The sequence below is a fragment of the Anneissia japonica genome, unplaced genomic scaffold (assembly GCF_011630105.1).
Source record: "Anneissia japonica isolate Jap-2015-1 unplaced genomic scaffold, ASM1163010v1 scaffold967_len435762_cov181, whole genome shotgun sequence".
NCBI lineage: Eukaryota > Metazoa > Echinodermata > Crinoidea > Comatulida > Comatulidae > Anneissia > Anneissia japonica.
The window spans coordinates 175,101-188,765 of NW_022711026.1; the positions used below are offsets into that span (position 1 = coordinate 175,101).

General features: G+C 32.7%; 1 protein-coding gene and 1 long non-coding RNA gene across 5 annotated transcripts in view; both read left to right on the forward strand.

Annotated features, from left to right (window-relative positions):
- LOC117107229 (neuronal PAS domain-containing protein 1-like) overlaps positions 1-1,837 on the forward strand; it is a 73,363-nt gene extending 71,526 nt beyond the window's left edge. For all 3 annotated transcript variants that reach the window (XM_033248850.1, XM_033248849.1, XM_033248851.1), the window contains exon 12: positions 1-1,837. This exon is cut by the window's left edge and continues 3,510 nt beyond it. The gene's annotated coding sequence lies outside the window, so the exon portion shown is untranslated.
- A 5,154-nt stretch (positions 1,838-6,991) lies between these two features.
- On the forward strand, positions 6,992-12,179 carry LOC117107235. 2 transcript variants are annotated; one of them, XR_004445206.1, is made up of 5 exons: positions 6,992-7,079; positions 8,221-8,335; positions 9,225-9,339; positions 10,071-10,146; positions 11,715-12,179. It is a non-coding gene; the product is annotated as an uncharacterized LOC117107235 (long non-coding RNA). The 2 variants fall into 2 exon arrangements; XR_004445207.1 differs by lacking the exon at positions 6,992-7,079 and adding an exon at positions 8,005-8,057.
- Positions 12,180-13,665: the final 1,486 nt, after the last annotated feature.

Below are 13,665 nucleotides of genomic sequence, written 5' to 3' on the forward strand. Positions count from 1 at the left end.
CCCCACGTCCTGGTTACGCCACTGTATATAACCCATAACTGTCTACTTGTCTAGGTTGATAATTAGTTTATTTGTATAATAATTTGGTTAATTGGAAATCATTTTTAATATTGTATATAACAATAGATCTATAAGAGATGACTTCCAAAAAATGCATCATATGAACATTAATTTTCAACAGATGGTGCATATTTTATGTCACTGATGTTCTCTTTGTATTTTAAACCTTTTAAGTCAACTTGTATTAAAGCAGCTTATCAAAGAAATATTTTTATGACAAATTTTCCATTGGAAAAGCTTATGATATTAATGCTAATTGCGTTTTTTTGCTCCAAAATTGAGGAACGCTCCACTTTCATATGAGGAGCTGATATTGAAACAAATTAAAATTTTAACAAAACAAGAAATCACTGCTGAGAAACCTAATTGTAGATTTTTGTAATTTAAAAACATCTTGGAACAAACATTTTGACCTTGTTTTTACATAATAATCTGTGAGTATATTGTATGAATAGGCCTCTAAGGAATGATTATTATAGCATTACTGATGTAAATACATTGTTGTTAGATGTGATTACCCATTAAAAGATATTAGAGCTATCCTTTTTATATTCAATTTTTGGACAATAATTACCCAAAACTTAAATAAAAACACCCATGGTTTCAGTTCTTTTAAGTGTCGTAGTAGAAATATTCAGCTGCAGTACTTGGTGTGTAATCTAAAATGCATTGGCAGAAGCCTTATGCATTGTTTGATGCTAATGTATAATTAGCCAATTGTGTGTTAACAGTTTATTGCTAACTGTTAGGATTATACGACATTTTATGTCAAAATTCCAAAGCTTAAAATTTGCAATTATATTCAATATGTGTGCATATTTTATTTTTTGCAATTTAAGTTGATAATCTACATTATGATGTATTGTTTTATTTGAATTCATTATTGATACGTTATTGTTTTATTTCTATTCATTAATTATGAAATAGTGTTTTATTTCTATTCATTAATGACATAATATTGTTTTATTTTTATTCATTAATGATACAATATTGTTTTAATTGTATTTAATAGGATATTAACAGTTACTAGTTGCTTTTGCCAGCCTATGCTATTGATGTTAATTTTGAAGTTTTGTAGTTAATTTCTCCATTTATTTCCAATTAAAACATTCATCCAGAGGAAGAAGAGATACCAAACTAAAATATATTTCAGATATGTCTTGTATTTTACAAATTTGGATCTGTCCTTGATAAAAGATATTTCCCTCTCTGTAAGTGAGTACATAATGTGGAATTTTCCTTTTTTTAGAACGACTGATATTAACTTTTAGTCACAGACTAAAAGTACTGTAAGTCAAATGTATCCCTGATTTTTATAAATACATTTTAGTTCTATAGCTAAATAGTGGCATAATGCTTTATCTGTTTTCTGAATGTAAAACTTACAAAACCGAAAAACGAGATAGATTTTTTTGAAAATATATATTTGAATATAAAATTAATTGTAAATCTGAGATTATTTTAGAATGGTGCTATACTTCGCTCATTTCAATAAAATGTTACCTTTCGGGTGTTAGTGTGAAGTCTACTTGTATGTAATTATTATGCTATTACGCCTTTGTGTTCTTTGAGATCTATTGTGTTTATAGAATCAATTTGATCTGGCACACTTATAATTTGTGTGGATAATATCCTGTTTATGTTTCGTCAAAATCCATTGGGTAATGTCTTTGTACAGTTAACTGTTGTTATTTTTCTGCTCCTTGTCGATGGAATCAAAATGCTAAAAGCACAGTGTGTTTCATAGAATAAATACAAATCTGGACAAATGCTGCAATTATGTTTAATCTTTTATCTAGTTTTGTTGTATTCATTTGATGTCATTAATATTTGACTGATATTTTCTATCCATTTTTCCAATAAAGAAGGAATCCCCTGTGGTGCAGTGGTAAATGTTCCGACTTTCAGTGGCCTAACGCCTATGGGGAGCTTGTAGATGAGGGGAGGGGATGTGAAGCCCCAGGACCCCCGGTCCAAAGAGAACACCAGCATTATACTACAGAGCCTTGACATTACAGTCTAGTAAATAGACAGTCAAAATTATAACGCATTGAAGCAATGTAATTCCTGGGTCTTAACAGATTTGTGGCACTTATATAATATTAAATAATAAAGTTCTTAACCATTCTGAATTTGACTATTGACAAGCTTCAACTGTGCAAAACAAAAGGAGGACCCTAGAGGGGGAAAAAATAAATAAATAAAAAAAAATAATAATAGTGCAAATAAGAAGGAAAGAAAACTAACCGTCTCGGACTTATCAAATGTTAGCTGACCTTATATTGCACTTTCACGTTCCTTGTTTTTGTTTTCTATTTTAGTATTAGCTAACCGTCTAATTACTTATCTTCTCTTTCACTTTCATTCTGTGCTTCCTTAACTTCCCGTGATTCCTATTTACCTACCTTTTCTTTTGTCTTCCTTTTCCTTTTAATTTCCTTTTCTTTCCTTTCTGCTTTCTTTTTAATACCTCCTTATACATTATTTCTTTAGCTTTAAATTACCTTTGTAAAATTTTCTTATCTTTCTTCTTTTTCTTTGTTTCCTATGTATCCTTGATTTTTCTTGTATTTACTTTATTTCTTTTCTTTCCTTTTCATTTCTTATGCTTTTTCATATATACTGTATCTCATTTTATCTTATCGTTTCTTTCGTATCCTGATATGGGCCCTAACACTTCCTCGTCCGGGGCCATGTGACTCGTATTTGCGCCATTGTGGTCTTTTAATCGAGAGGTTGTGAGTTCGAGGTAAATGTTAGCCACACTTGTACCCGCGGTGAGTCAAGCCAGGCTTGAGACTAGTGTGACCGTAGCCTATCATTGCTTCTCTTCAACCAAGAGTATAAAGCAAGTATAACCTCATTAATAAATTGAGTATGTGGGGGTGGTGCTAGCTGCCCTCCCACTCCCCCGTCTGGAAAAACCGCAATTCATGAGGTGAAAAAAAATCTGTAATACCATCAGTTTGTGACCCTAAAATCGATTTAATTAGCATTTCAAATGTTTAAATTAGTCAAAGCTTCCTGGACCCTTTCTGGTGGTTCCTCTTCACCACTTCTTTGGATATCGAATTCCACCCCGCCCACTCCCATAATACGTGGTAGTGCTAAATACATTCCAAGGAGTGGGGAAGGTGGCTCGATGTGTATGATTGATTCTGTATCCAATAACCAGGCGAAGAAGCCCTTTAGCCGTTTATTGTAAACGATATGATAAAATGATTTATTATTTTTTATCGCTTATTTCATTTTAGTATTTATTCTTTATAAATATATCCCGCAACATTGTTCAGGAACTGTTTGGGCAGACATCGTGTTCGCTATCGCCGATACGGCGATGGTGGGGAACTTCGATCAACATTATTTCTTAGCACTTAAATGTTAATTTATTCCAGACTCGGCCATTTAGGCGTAATACATGACATCAAAATCAACATTATGTAAGCTTAAAGTATGCTTTAGGACTTTGTGTTTTTTGTTTTTTTTAAAAACATGGTTGGTACTTTTGTGCTCCGTAGGCGCCACAGAACACAAAACAACCGGAAAACAGCAGGGTCGAAAAATCGTCCAATTTCGACAAAAAACATGAGCTATACCCTTGTTGATTCATTTTTAAAAATGTGCTGTTTTTTTTTTGGTTTTTTTTTAAACATGGTTGGTACTTTTGTGCTCCGCAGGTGCCACAGAACACAAAACAACCGGAAAACAGCAGGGTCGAAAAATCGTCCAATTTCGACAAAAAACATGAGCTATACCCTTGTTCATTCCTAAAAAAAAATGTGCAGGCATGAGCTAACCCACTTGCCCGACGACGGGATAAGTGTTTTTGACGGTCCGACAACAAGAATTTTAGGGACCACATGTCCGTGGACAAGCACTTTTAGAATAGGCTACTTCACCAGTACTGTCCTTGGCAGCAATTTTCTTTCAGATACTTGGCTGTAGACTTGCCACAAGTCTCTAATTTATGGACTTGCCACAACTCTCTAATTTATGAATTTTTCGTAGTACATTAGCGCATTTCGGAAAGCGCCACCAGCGTCAGTTTATGTTGAGAAACTTTTTTGATGAGCAGAAAAAGTACACTACACTATTAAATTAATTATTATTGAACGCCATTTGTGCCAAAATCGATTTATTCTTAAGCATTTCAACTGATAAAACAAAGATTAAGGACTGGAACCTAGCCTAACTTGGCTGTTGTGCACCTGTCTGATAACATCTAAATTATGGCGAAAACAAGCTTGTATGTGAACTACTGTATATCGTAAACACGTCTTCTAAAATATTGAAGTTCGGAATGGTGTTTCTTTTAAGTTTTGTAAATGTATATATAGGTAAGTAAAGTGTGTACTGTACTACACTATATTGTAATTGTACAAGCATGTATGGCTACTCATCGTGTTAGATTTAATTACCGCATCTATTGCTATGTTGTTGTTCAGGCCTACATTTTTTTCGGAGCGGACTGTGCTTTTATAGAGGGTCCTATACATTCATTTTGTGGAATACTTTAAAACATAGCAAATCTTAAAATTTGGCCGTAATACAATGGCATTAAACCGGAATATCTGAGTGAAAATGTAAACAATAACAATATAATAGGGAGATAAATAGCTGGCGTTGCATAATGACATACCGTATAGTTTGGTAGGCACATGTTTTTGCAATCTACAATGTAAATCTAAGCACTCTGTAAAATCATTTTAACTAATAAAGTGTGATATTATATATAGCGACTTTAAAAAAATCCGTGGGTCGTAAATGCGCTTTAATTTAAATAGGCCTATAACAATAGCATAAATATATAAATTCATGAAAATAGAATGCAGCTGTTAATGCTCTCAAAATTGTGTATATTTATGCATTTTAATATATTTCCTGCATTGTATTCGTTCTTTTGGGGTTCATCGATTCATATGTCATTACGTATGCAAATACTCTTTTTTTTCTGTATATATACCGGTACACACATAATAGGCCATTTACTGTAGGCCTAATAAGGATGAGAAAAAATTACCTGACCGTTTTAAAGAGTGATAGGCCTAAACCTTGAATTTTGAAGAACTTAAAAAAGTCATTAAGTAACAATTCAGAAGTCGGGAAAGCTCATTTCCCGCCATCTAGGAATCAAAATTTCCCCGACCCTCTGTTCTATTTGGGGCTCAAAAAAAGAATATGTATGCATCTATTCATTATTTTTATGTAGGCCTATATACACACATAGGCCTATTTACTGAATAAGAATTTAAAAGTTTACCTGACCGTTTTCAAGAGGTGAAAACTTTCAATTTTGAAGAACTTAAAGAACAGACACCTCAGTATTTGGGAAACCTTATTTACCGCCATCTAGGAATCAAAATATTCCCGGGAGAGGAGGCCCTCCCCATTTCTTTTGAGGGGTTTTTTGGAAACATTTTGACCCCCCTCAAATTTCAACCCAGATCCGCCCCTGTATTTGTAGGACGTTACAGGGTTCCAATAGGGTATTGGTTAAAATGCAATACGGTATTCGCTTTTAAATTTTATTACAAAAAATAACAAATTTTGTATCCAGTACATTTTTGACTGTTTATAATTATGTGGACCTTTTCGATTGGAGGTTGGGGATGGTGGGGAGCGTACGCACCCAAACCATTATTAAAATAACGTTTTACTAACATGTACACTTCACGGAATGTATCACATACCTCATGGAAGTATGCATGTTATAACAAATGGAAAATATATTATTTTAAGTGTATTTCTCACTAGTTCAATCTCTCTTTATTTCAGTGTTTTAGGTCGAATCTACCGATCCATCAAGAAGTGCAAGATCGATGTACAATCATTGTCACCGAAACACGATGTATATTAAATTGACTTAACACAATGTACTATCATCATTTAGTCCTGCGTTCAGTACATCACCTAAGTAAACCTAAGTAAGTATTAGCCAGATGTGCATGTAACTACCCTTTGTTTAATATGTGTTTCATAGCGTTAAATTTTGTAAATTATGTCAGAATTAAGCCTATGAATTAATTAGATATCGTATGAATTAATACTATTTTCATTTTAAAACTAGGTTTTATGTGGCATCTGCAAGCATGGATAAGGTTTTGGTGATCCTTATGTTGCAGGGCTACAAATTAACCGGGAAATGATTCGAAAAATCGCCCAATTTTGACAAAAGCCTTGAGGCCCTTTGTGTTTTTGCCAAAAGTGTCCTATTTTTTGCCTGTTCATTTTTCGGCTAATTCTTATATGTTACAAAGTAATCATGAAAATACAGATTATGTTTGAATTAACCTTGATTAGCATGTGTTTCATTGCATTAAATTTTGTGAATTATCCCAGAATGAAGCCTTTAATGAATTAATTAGATTGTATGAATTAATATTATTTTGATTTTAAAACTACGGATAGTGTTTCGGTGATACGTATGTGCCATGGAGCACCACTACCATTATCACCATCTCCACCACAACCATCATCGCCATCATCATCATCATCATCATTATCATCATCATCATCATCAACAACAACCATCGACATCATCATCATCATCATTATCATCAGCAGCATCATCATCAACAATCATCAACATTATCATTATCATCATTGTCATCAACATCATCACCACTATACTACTATTACATTACCATCATCGTATCATCATCATTACCATCATCATCATCATCATCATCATCATCATCATCATCATCATCATCACCATAATCATCATAGCCACTACCATCATCATCATCATCATCATCATAATCATCATCATCATCACATCATCATCATCATATCGTCATCATCATCATCATCATCATCATCATCATCATCATCATCATCATCATCATCATCGTCATCATCATCATCATCATCACCTTCCTCATCATCATAAAGGAATGCCGCTTTAGTAAAAGAATAATGAATTGTTTTGATACCTCACCAGGTGGCGTTTTAAATATAAACAATACTGTATGTGGAGTTGAGAGACTACGAAGGAGACTTTACAACTAATAACAAATGTGAGTACAGTATTGAACATATTGCATCGTTAATTTAATTGTAAAATTGGAATTCTGTCATCATACTATAGTTATTATTTTGAATAAATTTGTTAGGCATTGAATAAGGCTGGAAAATTTCCTCGACCGAGGCATGCATTGACACGGCTGCATTCTATCCAACAACATACATTTCAAGTTACTCGCTAAAACCACCATATTCTTGAAACTGGCTGAAGAAAGTTTATTTACAGCTTGGGGCTTGTTAACTTCCGTTCGTTGTTTACATTGTAGATTCGTATCTGTTTTTCTAATTGAAATTATATGAAATTTATTATAAAGAATCGCGTCATTATCTGGTGCACATAATTATTTTAATCATGAATACAGTAATCGAAATAAGTTATACCCCGACAAAAATATTTGTCATATTATTTCTAAAGGACGAACGTGATCGAGGTAGGCCCAAATAACACTGTCCTTATCAATTTATATTAATATAATCATGGATATGTACCTCCATGATGTCGATATAGCAGATAGGCCTATAGCTACCAGTGGCGGATTGAGTAATTCGAAATATAGAGGGCCCAGAAAGGGACTTCCACAATTTTAAGGTGGTACGCTAAGATCCAGTAGCATATGCTGTAAATGGCTAACAATTATTATATTTTTTAATTAAAAAGCAACCAGCAACAGGACCTCAGTCAGTTCGCGTTTTTTACATTAGTTCCTTACTTACGGGCATTTTACTACAAAAATCCTTCATTTGACACTACTACCAACCAATTTTTTAAGTGTTTCTACGTATACAAAAAGTATATAGCGAAGGTATTGAGACAGGAAACAATTTTGTCATACAGATATTTAATTGTAAGTTAAAAACTTATTTAAATATAAGTATTCAATCATATAATTACTTTTTTCATCTTTCAGCTCATGACGGGAAGTATCTTGAAATTTTACCCCATTGGAAATGGGCTGGACTGGCCTATGGGCGTTCGTGATGCTCATTAATTTTTACTTTTCTCGTTCACAATATTTTATTTTACTTGTGCATGTTGAACATCGAATAAATTCGATCAATTAGTCAATAAATATTATATCATGGAATATCATGATTAGATATTGCATGAATTAATATTATTTAATTTGAAACTAGGTTTTATGAGGCGTCTGTGAACATGGATAGTGTTTCGGAGATCCGTATGTGCCAGGGAGCACACAACAACCGGAAAATGACAGGGTTGAACATTCGCCCAATTTCGACAAAAACCGTGAGCTATACCCTTTGTGTTTTTTGCCAAAATTGACCTATTTTTTACCTATTCATTTTTTCTGCTGATTCTTATATTATGGTAGGAAATGATCATAAAAATACGATTATGTTTGAATTACCCTTGTTTAACATGTGTTTCATATCATTAAATGTTGTGAATTATCCCAGAATTAAGCCTACAATTAATGAATTAATTAGATATCATATGAATTAATATTATTTTGATTTTAAAATAGGTTTAATGTGGCATCTGCCAAATTGATTTTATTTCGGTGATCCGTATGTGCCACGGATACAAAATAACCGGAAAATGACAGTTGAAAAATCGCCTAATTTCGACAAAAACCGTGAGGCTATTTTTTACCTATTCATTTTCATGCTGATTCTAATATTATGGTACGAAAGGAACGTGAAAATACCGATTATATTTTACTTAACCATGTTTAACATGTGTTCCATAGCATTAAATATGTTTAATTATCCCAGAATTCATATGGGCTTATAATATAAATTACTATTACTTTAAACCTTTAAACAAGGTTTTATATGGCGTCTGCAAACATGGATAGTGTTTCGGTGATCCGTATGTGCCAGGGAGCACAAAACAACCAGAAAATTACAAGGTTGAAAAATCGCCCAATTTCGACAAAAACCGTAAGCTATACCCTTTGCGTTTTTGCCAAAATTGGCCTATTTTTCACATAGTTGTTTTTCGGCTTATTTTTATAATATGGTAGGAAAGGATCATGAAAATACCGATTATGTTTAAATTAACCTTGTTCAACATGTGTTTCGTAGTATTAAATGTTGTGAATTAACCCAACTTAAGTCTATAATGAAATAATTAAATATCGTATGAATTAATATTATTTCGATTTTAAAATTAGGTTTTAAGTTGCATCTGCAGACATGGATAGTGTTTCGGTGATCCGTATGTGCCAGGGAGCTCAAAACAACCGGAAAATGACAGGGTCGAAAAGTCACCCAATTTCGACAAAAACCGTCGAAAAGCCTTTGCGTTTTTGTCAAAATTCACCTGTTTTTCACATATTCGTTTTTCGGTTTATTCTTATATATTGTACGAAAGGATCGTGAAAATACCGATTTTGTTTTAATTAACTTTCATTAACATGTGTTGCATAGCATTAAATATTGTGAATTATCCTAGACTTAAGCCTGTAATGAATTAATTATATCGTATGAATTAATATTATTTTGATTTTAAAATTAGGTTTTAAGTTGCACCTGCAAACATGGATAGTGTTTCGGAGATCCGTATGTGGCAGGGAGTACACAACAACCGGAAAATGACGGGGTCGAAAAATCGCCCAATTTCGACTAAAACCTTTGTGTTTTTGCCAAAATTGGCCTATTTTTTACTAGATTTTTATCAGCTGATTCTTATATTATGGTACAAAAGGATTATGAAAATACCGTTTATGTTTGAATTAACCTTCATTAACTTGTGTTTCATAACATTAAATATTGTGAAATATCCCGTAATAACAATTATCAACATCATCAATATCATAATAACCACCATCATCATAATCATCAGCAATATCATCATAAACACTACCATCATCATCATCATCACCATCATCACTATTACCATCATCATCATCATCATCACATCATCATCATCATCGTCATCATCATCATCACCTTCCTCATCATCATAAAGGAATGGCGCTTTAGTAAAAGAATAATGAATTGTTTTGATACCTCACCAGGTGGCGTTTTAAATATAAACAATACTGTATGTGGAGTTGAGAGACTACGAAGGAGACTTTACAACTAATAACAAATGTGAGTACAGTATTGAACATTTTGCATCGTTAATTTAATTGTAAAATTGGAATTCTGTCATCATACTATAGTTATTATTTTGAATAAATCTGTTAGGCATTGAAGAAGGCTGGATAATTTCCTCGACAGAGGCATGCATTGACACGGCTGCATTCTATCCAACAACAACATACCTATATACTTCCATGCTGTAGATGGTCAGACATGAATTTGAATACTTTGTTAAATAATTGTAGCCCGAGTTACCATAACGGATAAACTGACATCGACCCCATCGTCCGACTAGACAAATAAAAATGCCGATCCTAAGCCGTAAAATGTCTCCACATAAGCCCCACCCCAGGGAATTTATTACACGACCCTGACTGCGGCTCTAGACAGCCCCTGTTTCAGACCAAAAAATGTCGGCATTTTTTACATTTTTTCCTGATTTACGGACATTTCACTACAAAAATCCTTAAATTGACACTACTATCAACCATTTTTAAATGTTTCTATGTATATATAAAGAATATAGCAAAGGTATTGCTGACAGGAAAAAATGTTGTCATACAGATATTTAATTGGAAGTTAATAAATTAAATATAAATATTCAATTATGGGATTAAATTTTTCATCTTTCAGCTCATGACAGAATATAGGCCTATCTTTAAATTGGAAATAGGTTGGGCCCTGACCTAATGGGCGTTCGTGATGCTCATTAATTTGTACTTTTCTTGTTCACAATTTTTTATTTTGCTTGTGAATGTTGAACATCGAATATATTCAATCAATTAGTCAATAAATATTACGGTATATCATAAAAATGTTTGTATTAAGATATAGTTAAAATATTATGTTTATATAAAATGTTTGAATATACCGTATGAATCTATATACTGTATTCATTTCTATCGAATGGTACACCTTTACATTTTATTTACACAAGACAATCGAATGCTAAAATAATTTGTTCATACTATTGCAATCTACTAGGCCTATCCAATACCATTTGTTTATTAATCCTCAATCATTCTGTGGTGGGATGATACTATACTACCGTAAAACCTCGGACAGAGGCCCAATGAGCTTAATCTCGAGAAGAAGCTCATCTCAAATTAAAGCCCCACCCCCTTCCCCCCTTTAATTTGCAAAAGTACCCTAAAAAACCCATGAGCTCCTTTTCAAGATAGCATGGGCTTCTTTTTCGAGATAGTATAGTACATACATTGTACATGAATCTCGAAGAAACACAATAAATTAAAAACATGCTTGGTTTATACAGTAGTTTGGGTACTTTATGCCAGTTAATACACTCCATGATACAGATTGATGTTACTGTGGCCCTATTTATTGTTTTATAGTAGTATGCCCAGGGCTTCTATTCGAGGTTTTATGGTATATGATAATGCTGATACGAAGAATTGTGAACTATTCTTTTGTATCAGCAGCATTGTCCATACATTGCTGGATATGATAATGTTCAGGTTTTGGTGCTCACTAAATTTTATTTATATATTACGTTTTTGAATCTTCGTTATAATTCTTTCTTTGTTTCTAAATATTTTCTCAATACTTTTCTATTTCAGTAAGGTAGACAACGAATCCACAAATATCAGCAAAGAATGTCCGGACTCGAGCGTGAAAGGGCAACAGAACTTATCAACTAGGCCCTATTTATATATAGACCATTATCAAGTTTATTTTGAAACAGTGCCGCCAAATATTGTCAAAAATCAAGCATCCTGCAAAAACACTGGGTATAAATGAAATAAAATAGGCCTATAGTGTGAATTTTACTTTAAAAAATATATTTTCTCTGCAAAAATCTCAAAAATAATGTTAGCAATAAGTATTAATTCTTGTAGGCTTTATGTTTATTGTATTATTACTATTATTAGAGAAAATAAACCGTAATATTGTTGCAAAGAATATAGACATATGTAAGATAATAAGATAAAACATTTTGTAGATTAAAATCACGTCTATTGATTGACATGTAATATATATAGGCCTATATACTGTATAAAATAAAATGTATACATATATCTTAACTTGATTTGAATGCTTGGAAATAAATATTAAATAGAATTATTCATTTCTTCTCATCTTATTCAATGTCTGTGTTTACTTTAATAAATTTAATAGCTAAAATATCCTTATATCCTCAAACCAAAAGTGAAGAATAATTGCTTCATCAATTATATTAGCTACTTTGTCTATTAAACTAGCAATGAAATTCTTTCGAGGACGCCCTCAACAAACAAAATAAAACCGGAAATGACGTGGTTGCTAAGTAACAAGCTCATGCATAATCATGAATATTCAGTAACACCTGTTCTAATTAGACTAACAATAAAATCTTTTTGGTCGATTTTGTCAAAACTGAGCTAAAAGTTTTTATTGTTAGTCTAATGAGCACAGGTGTTACTGAATATTCATGAGCTGTTGCCTAGCAACCGACGTCATTTCCTGTTTTGTAAAATTACGGTCCTTTCGAGGACGCCCTCAACAAAAACATAAAACCGGAAATGACGTGGTTGCTAAGCAACAGACTCATGCATAATCATGAATATTCAGCAACACCTGTTCTAATTAGACTAACAATAAAATCTTTTTGGTCGATTTTGTCAAAACTGAGCTAAAAGTTTTTATTGTTAGTCTAATGAGCACAGGTGTTACTGAATATGCATGAGCTGTAGCTTAGCAACCGACGTCATTTCCTGTTTTGTAAAATTCGACGGCACCTTGCTCTGAAAATGTTCGTAATTTGTTTGTATGATGTGAATATTTGGAAATATTAGTGTTTATAAGATATAGTAGCAGCCAATACTGGTATATTCGCTTTGAACTGATTATAATATATTTAATTCGATTATATACCCATTAATATCATGAAATATATATTATTATGAATGCAATTACGACAGAGGAAGTACACACACAATGGTAAATTTTAAATCACACATCAGTTAACTTTTATTCAGAACTATATAAACGTAATATAAATACAACACAAAGATTGTAGTTTTAAATAATATTAAATAATGCTTAGGCCTAATTACATAAGTATGTAATATCGCTCGAGGATAACTTGCTCGTTGTACAAGAAACATAACTTGCAAATTTAATTAAATTCTGATGATCCAGTGGTATAAAACCTAACAAAATATCCGCGCGCGATTATTTGCAGAAGACCTCATAAATCTGGCTAATGATAGTACATTGTGTTACGTCAATTTAATATATATCGTGTTCCGGTGACAATGATTGTACATCGATCTTGCACTTCTTGATGGATCGGTAGATTTGACCTGAGACACTGAAATAAAAGAGAACTTGTGAGAAATACATTCAAAATATATTTTCCATTTTTTATGACATTCATATTCATGAGGTATACAACTTGTTAAATTGATTTAATACATTCTGTAAAGTGTACATGCCAATAAAACGTTATTTTCATAATGATTTGGGTGCGTACGCTTACCACCGTCCCCAACCCCCAATCAAAAAAGGTCCACATTTCAAAAGACATCA